Source organism: Lepus europaeus, chromosome 9 (assembly GCF_033115175.1).
Source record: "Lepus europaeus isolate LE1 chromosome 9, mLepTim1.pri, whole genome shotgun sequence".
In the NCBI taxonomy this organism is placed as follows: domain Eukaryota; kingdom Metazoa; phylum Chordata; class Mammalia; order Lagomorpha; family Leporidae; genus Lepus; species Lepus europaeus.
This window is the reverse complement of record NC_084835.1, coordinates 93,109,640-93,127,458: the sequence shown is the minus strand read 5'-3', so window position 1 is coordinate 93,127,458 and position 17,819 is coordinate 93,109,640. Positions and strand designations below refer to the sequence as shown.

The 17,819-nt window shown below is 39.9% G+C and overlaps 1 pseudogene; it reads left to right on the top strand.

The window, feature by feature from the left end:
* LOC133766363 (ribosome biogenesis protein BMS1 homolog) overlaps positions 1–17,819 on the top strand; it is a 151,778-nt pseudogene that overhangs the window by 5,510 nt on the left and 128,449 nt on the right.

Genomic DNA, 17,819 nt, shown 5'->3' with positions numbered 1-17,819 from the left:
TTTAACCTCAATTCATCAATGCAAGAAGTCATCATTGTGGGGTAACAAGTAAAGCCACCGCCTGCAAGCCTGGCATCCCATATGGGCACTGGTTCAAATCCTGGTTGCTCCACTTCCAATCCAGCTCCCTGCTAATGGCCAGGGAAGAGCAGCAGAAGATTGCCCAAGTACCTGTGTACCTGCCACCCATTTGAGAGACCTGGATGAAGCTCCTGGCTCCTGGCTTCAGCCTGGCCAACCCTGACCAATGCAGCCATATGGGGAGTGAACCAGTAGACACAAGATTCTCTCTCTCTCTCTCTCTCTCTCTCTCACTTTCTCCTCTACCTCTCCCTTTCTCTCTAACTCTGATTTTAAAATAAACAACTAAAATCTTTAAAAACAAGAAAATAAACTGGAAGCATTAATTTCTTTCCTTGGCCAGGCATTTAAGGAAGAAGGGTAGGTTAAGAAGTGAGTGAATGGGAATAAAATATCCAGATTTTTCTCTGCCATTCTTCACTATGTATCTGAGATACTATAAACCATACTTCTGTTTCCAATCATACAATGAATATCTTGATATTTTACGTTTGCAAAAATATGAATGATAGTCAACCCTTTTTGAGGAAGAAGATATATTACATTTATAAACTTAAGTAAAAATTCCCCAAAAGCAGTAGTGATGAACATTTACTAAATACCAGGTGCCTATACTTATACTACAAATGGCAATGTATACAAAAAGTTTTAAAAATGATGAAGAACAATAATAAACTAGAATTTAGACTCTAAACTTGTAATCACTTTTGCAAAATAATAAAAACAGCAGGAATACTATAAACATATGTGACACCTCTAATTCTTTTGTTTCCAGTGCTAAGTCATATGGTCTAAAATTTTGTAACTTAAGTTTGCAAGTCAAACATTTTCTGAATATTTGACTAGAAAAGAAAACTACAATGATCCTTTTACTCTCAGTGAGAAAAAATTAATGTTTTGGAAGTGTACATTGGCTATTTACAAATGCAGAGAGAGATATGTGAAAAAGAGGGAGAGAGAGAGAGAGATCTTTCATACGTTGGTTCATTCCTCAAATGGAGACAAATATAGTAAAAATTTAACTTGTTGAGAAAGGAAGAAATATTGCTAGGGTTAAAGTTGTTCAGAAAATTAATCTAAGGTATAATCTTTAAACAAGAGTAGGCTCTGCTTTCAGCTTCAGCCTCATCCAGAAATGACACCATCCCATTTTCCAGTGTCTCAGAACTAAAAGCTTGCAAAGATGTTTAAGTTCTTCTCTTGCAATCTTACTTTCAAATCTCAGTACATATGTCTTTAAGTGTAACTAATAGTAAGTATTACGTTTGTGTTTCTTCTTCCATAACTTTAATTACAACCTCTAAGGTTGACGTTCTCTAATAATAATATTGAGGTGGGGCTGGTGTTGTGGTGCTGTGGGTTACACTGCTGCCTGTGATGCTGGAATCCCACATTACAGCCAGTCTTGGCTACTCCATCTCCAATCCAGCTAGTTGGTAGTGCACCTGGGAAGGCAGCAGGAAACAGCCCAAGTGCTGGGGCCCTATCACCTATGTGGGAAACCCTGATAAGAGTTCCTGGCTCATGGCTTTGGCTTGGCTCAGCCCCGACCACTGTGACCATTTGTGGAGTGAACCAGTGGATGAAAGATCTCTAACAGCCTTTCAGATAAATAAATCTTTAAGAACAAACTCAAAATGGAGCTACCTATTGGCTTATTAGTTTTGGCAAGAATTAACATGAGGTTGTGTATGAGTATATAAAGATACAAAGTTTTTTTTTCTTGATGCCTCATTTATTATTTAATTTTAAAAAATATTTATTTTTTTATTTGAAAGGCAGAGTTACAGAGAGGCAGAGGCAGAGAGAGAGAGAGAGAGAGAGAGAGAGAGAGAGATCTTCCATCTGCTCATTCATTTTCCAAATGGTCTCAATGAGCTGTGCCTATCTGAAGCCAGGAGTCAGGAGCTTCATCTGGGTTTTCCACATGGGTACAGGGGCCCAAGCACTTGGGCCGACCTCCACTTCTTTCTCAGGTGCATTAGGAAGGGGCTGGATCTGAAGTGGAGCAGTTGGGACACCAACCAGAGCCCATATGAGATGTTAACATTGCAGGTGGCTGTTTTACCCGTTATGCCACAACACAAGACCCATACAAGAAAATTTAACTCATCACTTGCTCCTGCATTCCACAATACTCCCCTCCAAGCTCCTATGTCAACTTACAGCCTCCAGGTAATCTAGCTCTGGTCTATCCCTCCCTATACCCTTGCTTCCCTACCCTTCAGCAGCCACAATCATCTGATTTTTCTGGTGGCCACAATGAACTCATTCTTGCCCTAGCATGCTGCCGTTCTCATGGACTGAAATCCAATTCCTCCAACTTTTGTGTGACTAGCTCTTATTATTTAGGTCTTAGCACAAATGCTACATCTTTAGACAGGTCTTTCCTGTCCACGGAGAACAGAACAATTCCCTCCTCATGTCACTCTATCAACTTACCCTGTTATCTTCCTCAGTGCACTTTTAAAAATTTTTCACATTTCTCTTATTTGCATGTTTATAAATTAAATGTGAATTTCTACTACTAGAAGGGAAGTTCTTTAAACCTGGGAACTCTTTGCGCTTTGGTTATCACTATTTTCCTGAATCCTGAAAGAGACCATACCTCACAGTATACAGTAAGTGTTCAATAAATATTTGTGGGCAAGTGTGTATACGTGTGTGAATGTGAGCTCTCAGTGGTGTGGAAAAGGCAGGAAGTTTCAGGGACAGAGGACAAAGAAAGATTCTTGGGTAAGCAGATCATGATGTGATCAAATTTGCTATTCTATAGGAATAGAAATATATACACAAGTATATTTGCACTTGGATCATTCTCCACTGCCTTCCCAGGCCACAGCAGAGAGTTGGACTGGAAGAGGACCAACGGGGACTGGAACCCAGAATCCATATGGGATGCCGACGCCACAGGCGGAGGATTAACCAAGGGAGCCACAGAGCCAGCCCCGGTGTTTCTACTTTTTACTTGTTAAATATTATGGTTAGTGCTGTATTAAGCCTGGGATTAACACGGCGCCATGGTTTAACAGGCTAATCCTCCACCTTGCGGCGCTGGCACACCGGGTTCTAGTCCCAGTTGGGGCGCCGGATTCTGTCCCAGTTGCCCCTCTTCCAGGCCAGCTCTCTGCTGTGGCCCGGGAAGGCAGTGGAGGATGGCCCAAGTCCTTGGGCCCTGCACCCACATGGGAGACCAGGAGAAGCACCTGGCTCCTGGCTTCGGATCAGCGCGATGCGCTGGCCGCAGTGGCCATTGGAGGGTGAACCAATGGCAAAAAGGAAGACCTTTCTCTTTGTCTCTCTCTCTCTCACTATCCACTCTGCCTGTCAAAAAAAAAAAAAATATTATGGTTAGTGCTGAATTAAGCCTGGGATTAAAGAGTGGATTGAAATTATGTCTTCGCAAAAATTAATGAAAATAAAAGTAGGGGTTAGGGGAATGGAGGAGGTGGGGAAGAAAGTATGGTTATCTTCTTAGAACTGTATCTATAAAATACATGAAATCCATTCTCTTTAGATTAATAAAACATTTAAAAGAGATCTGAATTAAAGTCACTGATGTAGTGATGCCAGTTTGAGTTCCAGATGCTCCACTTCCAATGCAGCTTCCTTCTAATGCATATGGGAAGACTGCAGGTGATGGCTCAAATGCTTGGGTCCCTGCTACTATTGCAGGAGATTCTGATGGAGTTCTCAGCTCCTGGCTTTGGTCTGGCTCAGTCCTGGCTGTTGAAAATATTTGTGAGGTAAACAAGCAGATGGGAACCCCCCCCCCCTTTCAAGTAGATTAAATAAATAAATAGTTATAAATTTTTCATTGAAATTTTAAAAAAATTGAAGATTATGGTATTGGCTGAAATTTCAAAGAAAGGTTGCACTTCACAGCAATCTTGTAACATGGGTAAGACTTTTTATGAATTGTACTATATTAATCTAACAATCCCCACAGTTCAGTGGATTAAATAACAGTGACAGGCTGGTGTTTAGCTTGGCAATTCTACTCAGACATACTGGGATCAGGTTGATGACAGCTCTGCCATCTTCAGCCTGTGTTTGCTAAGATTGTTCTAGTGTTGCCAGCAGTTGGAAGGCAGAAGTGACTAGCGAAGAACATGAAGGCAGTTTTCAACGACCAGGATTCAGGGTGGAGGCAGCAGATTGTCTGCATTCTCATTCCACTGGTTTATATCTTAGTAAATGTCCATAGATACATACGAGGGAAATGTGCAAACATAATTTACCTATGTCTCCAGGAACCATAGGAAGTAGATAGCAGGGAATTGCAAATGGGCACAGATACAGTCTTCTCTGTATTTATTTAAAACCTGATGTTCATGAATGCTCAGACAATTCTAAGACTCTCTACCAAAGTGATTTGCCATGTAGCTGGGCCTAGGATTTTTTTTTTCTTTTTCTTTTCTGAAAAGATTTATTTATTTTGAAAGTCAGAGTTAAAGAGAGAGAAGAGAGGGAGAGAAAGGTATCTTCCATCTGCTGGTTTGCTTCCCAAATGGTTGCAATGGCCAGGGCTGAGCCAGGCCAAAGCCAGCAGATTTATCAAGGCAGGGCACAAACATCCAGATATCTGCTGATTTTCTCAGGCCATTTAAATGGAGCTGGATCAGAACTGGAGCAGCCAGGACATGAACTGTAATCCATATGGGATGCTGGTGTCACAGACAGCAGCTTTACCCTCTATGCCACAGTGCTGGCCGCTGGGTTTAGGATCTTACCAACCTATCCTCTTATTTACCACTAGTTTACTGAAGCATACTGTGCAGAGGAAGACAAGACCTCCTGTATTTCTTATGATGAGGTCTTGCAGAGAATCAGTGCATGGATAATATTGCCAGTAGCCTTTTGAGGAAGTTTCCTTCTCATCTAATTAAAAAGCACTCCCCTTTCCCCCATGCCTTCCTGTTTTCCCAGATTCTTGTTCTAATATTTCAGTCACATTTTGTAAAAGAACTGGTGAATGGAAATAGTCTCCCAGGAGAACTATTGATTCTGAGTGGTTGTTGATTTGTTACAGCTTGCAAGACATTTAATAGCTACACAGATGTTTTTGTTAGTTTAAAACAAATCACCACATATTTGAGGTGACTTTAATTTTTCATTAAACATGAAAGACAGACAAAATTTAACAACTTTAAAATTCACCCAACATTGATTTTATTGTTTAGAGCTCAAAATTTTAAATCAGAGAACAAACATGTCAGTGAACAATATTTATCAAACATTGGGATAGAGTCTTCCTTGTTTCTGTGCAGGAGTTGACAACATGCCTTCAAGGAATGACAGCTTCCTTGTGAAGACCAGACGAACTCGGATTGTGCAAAAGCCCATGCCTGGTTCTAGTCTGGGTTAGGATGGACTGGGTGATGTGGACAAGTGATGTACAGCATTCTGTATCCTCAGGTTCCTCCATTCTTACATTCAACCAACTGTGTATTGAAAATATTAAAAAAAAATCAGGACTGTATTGAACAGGTATAGACATTTTTCCTGTCATTATCCTGAAATAATATAGTATAACAACTATTTATGTAGCATTTACCTTATAGCAGGCATTATAAATAATTTAGAGATGATTTATAGTATACGGGAAGATATGCAAGATTATATTCAAGTACTACACTATTTTATATAAAAGACTCAAGCATCCATGGATTTTGGCATCTGTAGCAGTTTCTAGAACCAGTCCTCTGCAGACACTGAGGGATGACTTATACATATTTTGGCTTCAGATTCCTCACTTATAAAACAGAGTTTTGGTCAAGATGACCTTTAAATATTCTTAAAGTCTTGACATTTTAAAATCAAGAAATGAAGAGACATGCATTCTATAACAGAACTAGAAAAATATAGGGAAGGAAAATTATATTAATTTTAGAGCAAAAAACATAAATTAATTTATTATTTCAACAAAAGCTTGCCTGTTCATTAGGTGAAAAGTACTGTGCCAGAGGTACGAGAATGAGCAAAGTAAATTTTGTCTCCTGTCTTCATGCAGATTTTAGTTTAGCAAACAAGGGAACGAGAAAGTGAGCAACATGTTCATTTAAGAGTAAGCCACTTTTGTCTCTATAAATAAAACACTACTAAGAGAATAGCAAGAGATGGAGTTGGATGCAGGTAGGATGCCTAATTATGAAAGTCTTTAATCCCAGGTGCAAGAAAAGTTCTAACTTTCAGTATAGTCCACCATAAAGGATTTCCAAATTAAATGAGGTAAGCTAACAGGAATATTGAAGGAAAAGTAACATCTGGGATGAACTGGACCATATTTTCCTTGAATTTGTATTTAACATATTGACTTATTCTGTAGTTTATATGTACAGAGTTACTCACTGATATATGCAGTGACCCCAATGATCATTCACTTCCTCTTGTGTTCCCTCTTTACCCCTATCACTTAACCACCAGCTCATAACTGATAATTTACAACCTGGTCCGGAGTATACCTGCTGCTTACAATATAAAGATATGGCCCAGAAGGCAATTGCAATTGACTAACACAAGCAGATTGATCTGTTTCACTGAGTGGGACCACACATGTTTCATGGCAAAGATTAGACAGTGATTCAGCATTCATGAGGAAACGTAACAACAAAAGGTTAGTAGAATAGTCCTAGGAGTGGAGCCATATTGGGAGCAATTGTGGAAGGAAATGGTCTGGATTTATTATCTACATTAAAGATATTGTGGGTCCCATGGATACCAGGAGTGTCATGGAGACCCAGCTAATAGGTTTTTTATTGGATTATTGTCAGGCTGCTGCACCTGCTTTGAGAAGGAACGTTTGCTGCGTTTCCTGGCAGAGACTACAAGCTGTGAAGCTGAGAACAATCACTGGGGTTGGAAATGGAACTGATTGCTTTTCAGAACTTTTGCAAGTATTGCAGGGCTGGTCTCCCAAGTGTGGAAGAATATGAGGAAATTTCAAATCCAGAAAATAAAAATTTCTCTTTGAATACTCACATTTTGTTTTGGAATTAAAATATTCATGTAGAAGAAGATTGTTTGTATAAGACACTGAAAAACCAAATTTAGTCAGCTAATTAATTATTGAGCCCATGTGATTCCCCTCCATACATTTTTTTTTTTTGGACAGGCAGAGTGGACAGTGAGAGAGACAGAGAGAAAGGTCTTCCTTTTGCCGTTGGTTCACCCTCCAATGGTCGCCGCAGCCGGCGCGCTGCGGCCAGCGCACCGCGCTGATCCGAAGCCAGGAGCCAGGTGCTTCTCCTGGTCTCCCATGTGGGTGCAGGGCCCAAGGACTTGGGCCATCCTCCACTGCACTCCCAGGCCACAGCAGAGAGCTGGCCTGGATGAGGGGCAACCGGGACAGAATCCAGCACCCTGACGGGGAGGATTAGCCTATTGAGCCGCGGCGCCGGCCCATGCATCTTCTAATACTTATAGATATGTTTTTTCTTTCTAGCTGACTTTTTTCATATTTTTAGATAGTCAAGGGGCAGTGTAGGAATAAGGTATTCTTAGAATGCTGACATGAAAGTAGACACAGTTTCCATACAATAGAATTGGATGTATGGAGCTTGTTCAATAATGTCAGCATTGTTCTAGAACAATTGCAAAAATAATTCTTGGTTTTGGTCTGGCTTAATTGTTTGGTCACCTAAGTGAAGTGATAACTCCTAAGCCACATTGTTCTCTTTCTTCTTCACTAGTTAACAGAAGTATAATTACAATTTTTGTTCAACAAATGAACATAGGCATGCATGAATAAGTGAATAGATAAGCATTCATAGCCAGGTGTATCAGAGTGCTACTGAGTGGGCGGCCTCAGATAATTACTGTGTAATATACACTGATACAGTCATGACCAACAGAGACTGATTACTTTTAAAAACTATTCTTGTGCCTAATCACAGACCAGCGACTTGTACATTGAAGAAACTGATTTTAAAGATTTATTTGAAAGGCAAAGTCTCACTCACTCACACACACACATACACACATGCAAACACACACACACACACACAGAGAGAGAGAGAGAGAGAGAGAATTTTCCATTTGCTGGTTTGGTCAAGCTGAAACCAGGAGTTTCATCATCCAGGTATCCCTATATGGATGCAAGGGCCCAGGGACTTGGGCCATCTTCCACTGCTTTGCCAGGTACATTAGCAGGGAGCTGGATCAGACATGGATTAGCTGGTACTTAAACTGGTGCCCATATGGGATGCTGGCATCACAGGCAATGGGTTAATCTGCTGTGCCACAATGCCAGCCCTGAAGAGACTAATTTTAAACCAGAGGCATTGACACAGGGTAATTTTAAATAATAGGCACTGATAAACTGATGGTCATGGCCACTGTTTTAGATATTTTTTCCTGCTTTTAGGTAATTTTGGCGACCCTAGGTTTTTTCCTCAGGGTAGTATTATATCACTGTTAAAACACTTTGTTGTGTAGTGTTGTGGTTATTTACATCTCTTTGTCCTGCTTGTTTTTGAGATCCTTGAACTTGAAAGAAGAGATCCCATATTATTCTTCTTTGTTTTCCCAGCACCTACCTGGGTGTTTGGTATACATTAAATGCTCAATGAACATTAATTTCTGATGAGGCATATAAATTTAGTTCCTGGTACTTACATATGTCATTGCTATTTATCCTTTCTGGGTAGCACTTCTTAGAGCTTCTCAGTTCTATTCTCTGAGGATTTACATTTGGTCAGATGGTTCTTAAAGGACAAAAAACTTTGAAGAATCAAAAGGATTCCTTTTTTTTTTTTTTTAATTTAGAGACTTTGACACTAGTGGATATCTACTCCTTAAATAACTCTGTGATAGACAATTGCATATTCAGACTTCTTCTAAGCAGCTACACAGGTGACTAGAAAGGACATATTTATATATATTAACCAGTAATAACAGACAACTACTTTCAGTAACTTCAAGCAGAACAGGAGTAGGTTTTTCTGGTTTCTGGTTTCTGGTCTGCACTGAGCCTGTCTGCCTATTTATTTAAAATTTGTCCTACAAATATGGCGAGATGCCCAAAAAGGCCAGCAATGAAATGTGAGTCATTGGGATGGCTATGACTCAGAACTTGGGATCCCAGGCTGCTAGACTCTCAGACCAGATTTGGACTGGTGCCTTGAGGGCTGTTTCCAATTTGTTATTTGTTAAACCTAAGTTCTCCTGCTGGCTCATTAATGAGACACGAATGCAGTTACTTTGGTGCATCTTTTGCAGCCATATGCTGCATGATGTGTGGAAACACCACCAGACTGGGAATCACAAGACACGCATTCTGCTGCCAATCCTACCACTGACTAACCTTGTGTCTTGTGGCAAGTGGCTTAGGTCTAAGTTTCTATGTTAATAAACTGAATTGATTGCCAAAACATTTTCTCTCTCTGTGATATCTCCTTTTTTACTTCATTTTATTTTATTGTGATAACATTTACCAAGAGACCTACCTTCCTGAAAAAAATTTTAAGGGCACAACACAGTATTGTTAACTATTGATGTGTGTTTGTACAGCAGATCCTGAAAACGCATTAATCTTTTATAACTGAAACTAGATACCTGTGGAAGAGCAATTCCTATTTCTGCCTACCCCTAGTCCCTGGCATCTACCATTTTACTCTCTGAGTTTATTTTTGTATCTCATAAATTGGAATTAGGTATCATTTATCCTTCTTTGGCTTATTTCCTTTAGCATGCTGTCCTCCAGCTTCATCCACATTGTTGCATATGGAAGGATGCAAAAATCTCTAATTTCATCACCTCATAAACCTCTGTGTCACTTTTACAAGATAAGTGTCATGAGCTCAAATCTATAGTACTCCCCGAGGTCAACTCAGACCCTTGAGTATGTTACCTTATCAAGTTGGAAAACTCTAAGAGGAAGGAAAGCGCCTGCACCTGATTACTGCTCTGCAAAGCTCTCCAGCCACATGCCAACTCCTGACCTTTGTAATCAGTGCTGCCTGAGCTGCTTGGTGTATTCTCTGGATGAGTGAGCAGGTGGATGTCAAGAGTCTCCTCACTGAACGTGCTGCCTGATCCCATGTTGTGTACTCTGGTGAGAGTTTGCTCTTAGAGAAGGAAAGGCTCCAAGAAAACTCATGAATGAAGCCCAGGAGAAAGTACTCTGCACTTGGAGTAAGAGCTCCAGCATTCAGTTCTTTCTAGCCTGGGTAGTCATCATGTATCCTTGAGGTAATCAGCCCATCTTGGTGATGTTTGATTTCAACAGAAGAAGATAATGCATGCGCTGTGAAGTTATCAGGAGATTAAAAAGGAAGAAAAAGTCAGTCATGAAAAAGCTAGACTGCACAAGGAAATTTTAGTCATTATTATAAGAAATTAGGAAGTTGTTTAAACAGAAACAAAAATTCCCAGCTGAAATTTAAACAGGCAGATGTTGTGAGGCCTGAAACACATCACAAGTAAGAATAAAAAATTGAGCACCATAACAGTTCCCGTATAACCTCTCCTCCATTCTTTGAGATTCATCACTGCTTGTTGGGTGCTGAGATTGAGCATGGCTCTGGAGGCCAGAAAAAAGATCCTTGACTCTCCACTTAGCAACACTATCTCAGAAACTCCCTGTGTTCAGGGGGAAATGATTTTTAGGCATTAAAATTTCATGAAATTTTTCATTTTGGATAATCTCTCTGTAGTAGGGACATCTGATGGGAGATTTCCACATAGATTTTGATGAAAAGGAGATGACATGCCTTAGGAAGTAAGTGTAGATAAACAGTTTGAGTATAAGAGAAAACATTGTTCATATTAGAGAAAATCAAATGACTTGGTACCCTTAACTGTCAGTCTAAAGGTGTGTGCCTCAGTATCACAGTCCCTGGTCTAGCCACATAGGCCACATGCACACTGGCAAGGAACAAAAAACCCAATACAATGCAGGTTTACCACTTATGAAAGACAGCAATCTCAACTCAGCACAAAGCTTGGCTGGCATAGTTTATCCTGAATACACCCACACTGAGCACATATTCTTTTCTTCAAAACCTACCCTACTCTCTTGGTGAATAAATGCCAGTTACTGAAACCCCCACATCAGAAACCTGGCAGAGGTTCTAGTCTTCTTCTCTTCATATCAACCTGTTCACCTTAGCATCTTTTTTTCCACTTATTGCTTTATAATCTCAATGTAATCTCCTTAGATCATATGCTATTTTTAATTATTTTGTCTTTAATTGCTGCAAGAATGGCATGCAGGTGGTGACCGAAATGCAAATCTATTAAATGCCATCTACTTCACATTCCTTGTATCATGGAGTTTATTTTATGATTGTGATGATAATAGAATGGATTTTGAGCATTAGTCAGGTACTAAGCTCTGCACATCATTTTAAACTTATTATCTTGCTGACCACCTCATAGCATTACCTCTCACTACTTATTCTGTTGCTACAATGAATCTTGTATTAAGATTTACTCTAGTTCCTTTGGTCTTCTTTACCATACTTTGGAATTCCCTGAGGCAAAGAGTTCTTTCCAAGATGGCTCTTGACTGCCTCCTCACTTCGTTGCCCCTCGCCAAAGCATCCTAAGTTACTGTCCACAGGACTTGCTCCCTGCACTGGTCTATTCTCTTCAAATGCCTAGATCACCGTCTCTTTCCTTTCACATCTGCCATAATGCTTTTCTTTAACATTTTTGTTCTTTCCATTTCCTCCGGGAGCCTTACCCAACCTGCTAGACAGTTCTAGCTCCTCTGATGGACATTTGGGATTTGCTCTGTGTGGCAGCCACTTTTGTTTTAGTGTCAGCATCTCAGAGTTCTCATTTTTGAAGAATTGCTATCCTCTAAGGAAACAGACAAAGCAAGAGGGCTGTAAGATGGGCTGTTTTATTGAAGTTGAGAAAACATAGCTCTCTTTGGAATCTGACTTAAAATGCAATTATATTTACATACCAGCCAGAAACTACTGAGCTGGCTATTTTGATAGCAATTCCTGCTCCTTGAATCCTAGGGACAAAGTTTATTCCTAATTGTCTGAGGCCTTTTTTGGATCTCCTGAGGCTTCCTTGACCATTCAAATACATTAGCTCTTCTTCTTTGTGCTTTGACAAGCCAGCATTCACTTCTGCTGTTTTCAGGAGTCTCTGATCAACATAAAGGCTCTCCTTTGAGCAAACCTCACATGCTCTGCTTGTTCTCTTATTGTCCATTTTCACCCTTGGCTCAGTACCATTTATCTTCCCATGCATTTATAATTCTGCCCTCTTGAGAGCAACCGGCATGAGGACATGCAGTGTTTTATCCTTGTGTGGCAAGTGCTTGGCCAGCCACTTGCATAAAGCAAGTCTTCAAAACTTGATGGGCAAAGTAATGAGACCACAGAAAAGAGCTACTATGTGACTGTGAGGATGAGTGGCAGTGAGATAAAGGGAGGCTGAGCAGAAACAGGATGCAAATCACATACTCATGGGAGGATGGCAAAGGAGGACTTGCCAACAAATTGTGGAGGATAAGGGGTAGGGGGATGACTTTGAGATGCTGAGACAGAGCAAGGCAAATGGAAGATAACTTGGCTGGCATTTCACTTAACAGGGCAGGAAGGAAACTAGTCTTATTTATTATTCTTAGAGAGGCAATTCAATGGAAGTCTAAAAGATTTTTTTGAAAGATTTGATAAATGTCTGGGTGAAGAAACAATAAGCAATCTTCAGGGAAGATTGGAGCAGCTGGAGTGTTTTCTGTCAGCCTTTACCCTGGGCTGATGCCATCAGAAGTCAGCATAGAGCCCTGTGTGCAGAAGCTGTGGTCATGGCTGGCGCCGTGACTCAACAGGCTAATCCTCCAACTAGCGGCGCCGGGACACCGGGTTCTAGTCCCGGTCGGGGCACTGGATTCTGTCCCGGTTGCCCCTCTTCCAGGCCAGCTCTCTACTGTGGCCCAGGAGTGCAGTGGAGGATGGCCCAAGTCCTTGAGCCCTGCACCCGCATGGGAGACCAGGAGAAGCACGTGGCTCCTGCCTTCAAATCAGCGTGGTGTGCCGGCTGCAGTGCTCCAGCCGCGGCGGCCATTGGAGGGTGAACCAATGGCAAAAGGAAGACCTTTCTCTCTGTCTCTCTCTCTCACTGTCCACTTTGCCTGTCAAAAGGAAAAAAAAAAAAAAAAAAAAAAGAAGAAGAAGAAGCTGTGGCCATATAGCTCCAGCAGCCTTACCAGCAAGCCTGATGCCATGCTCTCTCCAGTTTTATATTCATTAAATAAAAGTTTAATTTAAAAAAAAAAACACCCATGGGGCCAGGGCTTTCCCTGAGTCCTGGAATTCCATGGTGGCTTCTCACTTTGCTCACCCCACTGATCCTTCCCTGGCCACATCCTTAGATGTGCGTGCATCAGTCATGCTAAAAGAATTCAGAACATTAGGGAATTCAGTGAAATTGAATGGCCTCTTGCTTATTTTTTGACTGTGGCCTTACAGCATTTTCTTCAACCATATTTTCCTAGAAGTTGCATCAGCCTAGTTCTTCCCCAAGATATTTGGATAATTCATTTCACTTTATGGAGTCTCAGCTTCATTATCTGCAAAAAAGGATAGCAATTGTTGTTTCTATTTCACACACTTGTAGGTGAAAGCCTAGTGGAATGAAGAATGGGGAAATTTCTGGAAGCAAAGTTGCTCATGATATTGTCATTGCTATTTTTATTGCCACACTCTTCTCTGAGTTGACCACACCTATCTCCTTCAACATCTTCTTGTTGGAGATGTACTGTTAACCTTGAAACACGGTCTAGAGAGAACAGGGAATATCTAAAGATTATAATCTTCCTCTCTTCTCCCATTCAATCTTTTTTCCAATAAAAACTTGGGATCAATTATCATAGAATACAGATAAGTCAGTTCATTGTGGCCTCTGTTTTTTTTATTAGCTTTTGATATGTGCTGTCATTTCCAAAGATTATTAAAAACAAACATATTTGACCTTCTTTTTGATCATAACAAAACCTTATGAGGGCTTTGTAACATATGTTAATGCTATTAAATATTTATGGTTATAATTCAACTGTATTAGTTTCTAGGGCTGCTGTAACAAAGTGCCACAGACTAGGTGACTGAAACAACAGAAACCAATTTTCTCCCACTTATGGAATTCAGAGATCTGAGATCAAAGTGCTAGATTTGGTTACTTCTGTGAACTGTGAAGAATTTGTTTTATTCCTCTCTCATAAATTTTGCTGGTTTATGGATAATCTTTGATTTTGGCTTATAGATCTTTGTCATTTTCTTCTCCTGGCATTCTCACTTTGTGTGTATCTATATACCTATTTAATCTTTGTAAAAATGCCAGTTATATTGGATTATGGACATTCCCTACACCAGCATGATGTCCTCTTAACTACTAATATCTGCCACAAACCCATTTTCAAATAATACCATATTATGAGGTACTGGGAACTAGGACTTCCACATAAGAACTTCAGGGGGCACAATTCAACTCACAACCTTACCATCAACACCACCACCAACATGACCATCATCATCATCCATATCAACATTGTGAGAAGTGGATCCTCAGGGCTGCTATTCCCCGAGGGTCTTCTTGACATGTTCTTTCTGTGTGTTAGAGGGAAGAAATCTAATGTTTCTCCATGAGACATCATAGTGCACTTTCCTTTGCACTCACAGAATTATTTTTGAAGTTGAGCTGTTTCATAATCCTATTGACGGAAACTCACATGAATAGCATCCATGGATACTTAGACTGTTAAAACCTCATCAAACATGTATTTTCCGTTCCATCTCTAGTAAGATGAACAGCTCCCATAAGGTGCAGAATTCTGTGACACACTGCAGGGGGATTCAGTTAAAGTTAATTGGTCACATTTAGGCTAATTTTCATACTCCTCAAAGTGAAAATACAGAGTACTATTGTGTTTTTATGGTAACATGCATTGGAAAGCTACAAGAATTAATCCCTCCTTTTCCCCCTTCCTTTTTTAGAGCATTGTTATCTCCTTCTTAGAAGTCTAGTAGCCCCAAGATGTCAGAGATTGCAATTTAGAAAGGAAAAGTGAAATCAACCCACCCTGTGGGTTCAGAACTTGACAACCTGAGCAAATTGCAGCCTGTAGTTTTTGCCTATGAGTCAGGTAGGCAGGCACATCAACTGCTGTGTATGCAAGCGTGGGAGGGCACGTTTTTTGTCTTAAAACACAATTTATGGAGGTGGTGATTGCCACAATGAGCATGTCTGAATGGGTGATTGAAACAATTTCCCAAATGAGAATGATGCCAGTGAGCATTAAGACTGGTGATGTCTTCATATTGTTGTCAAGTGCTCTCTCTAAATTCAGTGGAGAAACAGCATGGGCAAGGAAAAAAGAGAGTAAATAGATGGTATATATTATCAAGATAACAATCACAAGACACACTTTTGAAAGTAAAAGTATAAAATCACTGAATCCATCATGCATAACTCTTAAGTGCTTTGTAAAGTTAGGATAAAAATAAAGCAAATGAATGAGCAAATGAATAAAATAAACAACAAACACCTCAAAACATACTAACATACCTATCAGATTCAGTCATTTTCACCTTCCCCTTTCTTCTATTTCACATTCACCATTCTCTTCCTTGTGTAATCCTTGGTTTAAAGTTGGTAAGTGCACACTAGAAACCTCAAACATTGTTAAACCCAAGAAAATTCCATAACTCTATAAATCATTCTAGTGTTTCATTAAGCAAATAATTTCCAATACCTCACTGTATGGGATTTTCCTAGACCATTCAAATTTTGTCAGGGAGGCATTTTTGTTCCCCTTGTCTAAAAGATGCCTCCAGGATAGCCTCTGTTTTGTTCTTACCTAAGTGTTCTTGTGCATTTCTGCTGCTTTGCCCTTGTGGCCAAGGCTCACAAAGAAGGCAGACACTGTACCCAATGGCTCAATTCCATGCTTCCTCTTGGTGGCAATGCTCAAAACATGTACACGGACCATTTGAATTCATCTGAACTGTTAAGGGGGTTCTTTCTAATGACTATTTCTGTTTTCATTATCTTCTTTGAAGCTTTCACCTCCTAGCTGGGTGCTGCCTGCTTCAGGAACCCTCTTTGATAGTGAAGGATGCTCAGTGCTTTTGTGCTGAACTCCCAGGATGTTTATTTATTTATACTCGCCTGTTGTTTTGTGAATGCATTCAAGTTTTTCTAGCCTGTCTTGGCACTGCTTTCTTCTCATCATACCACCTGTTTCAACTGTTTGAAGGCAAGAAAATGTCTTCATTTTATTTTCTGTCTCTATACTCTTCTTATCTTCCTAACTTTCCCTTTATTTCTAGATTTCCTCAACTATCACCATCTCTCAGATCTAGAAATAGTCATTGCATCATTCATAGCAGAGTAATAGAGAACAGAATTCATTTTAGCCAAATCAATAAATGTTTATTATAGTGTAATATTATTAAATAACAGAATCATCCAGTGGGATAAAAAAACAAAATATATATTAAGCTTTCAAGAATAGCTCCCAAGCCCACCATACTGTAACATACTGTAACTGACCACTGAGAAAACTGCTAATTCTTCATGGTTGTCAATAATATCATAACCCAGAAGCTGACATGAGCTGGAAGTGGCTATCACCAGCAAACTACTCTAGCTCAGCAGTTATTATCATCAGCCTTAAGACTGCAACTGAACCTGTTACAATCTGCATCAGCAACCCTTGACTCTCATAAAGCTATTGAACAGACCTGGAGACCTCTACTAAAATGCTATCATTAAACACCTAATGTCTCCATGGTTGCACTTGCAAGAAAAATAGCAGAGGCTGACAGTGCCACCTCCACTTAAATTCTGCTTTCAAATATCATATAAATGAATCCAGTTGTCCAAAGTTATACCACATCTAGAGCCCTAGATTCAATGGTCCCTAGGAAATATGTTTTCCAGTTTTTTCATCTCAATGGAACAAGGTAGCACCCTGGACAGAGGTTGTGAGTAGGGGGATGGGATGAATATGACACACTGATCTGTCCTATCACAGTCACCTTTTATTTTTCTCAGTTTTATCATTTGTGATCAGTAGGCGTCTTCTATTGACACATCCTGTTTATACAAAATATAACTCTTAATCTTTGCTTTATCCAATCCTTGCTTAGTTTAGTCTCTTGACTTTTTCAGTTTGTATTATTGTATAAACCTTATTGCTTATTACCATTCTGTGTTTTCATTAAATCCTATTTTGTTTATCCAACATACTGTTCTTTGATTTATTTACTCATTGAGAACATTAATGATTTATTGAGTGTCTGCTTTGTGCTAATAACTGTGTTCTAAGTCAAATGAGTATGCTGTCTTCAGGATGTTTAATCATCTTGTGGTGATGGTAGTTATAGGGTCCTGGAGGATAAGGCAAAGTTCCTCATGATATTTATATTCCAGTGGAGAGAAGCAAATAATAATCAAGCAAATAAATTTTTCCTCTATTGTCACATCAAACCTGTGGTCAAGAACATCAGAGTTCTTCTTAAGAGTTTTATTAAATCTACACGTTCAATCACTTTGAGAAGCACCATTTAATTTCCATCATATCCATGCACCTATCTCCCAGCTTCAAGACATCCAGATGGGGGACTTTATGGTGGGCCAGTGCTGGCCACTGAGCAGACAGGGAACTTCAGTGTGCTCAAGGTCACCAAGGCCACTGACACTAAGAAGCAGTTCCAGAAATTCTGAGTCTGTATACTCAGCTACATCTTTCCCAGCTACATCTCTGGTCTCATCTT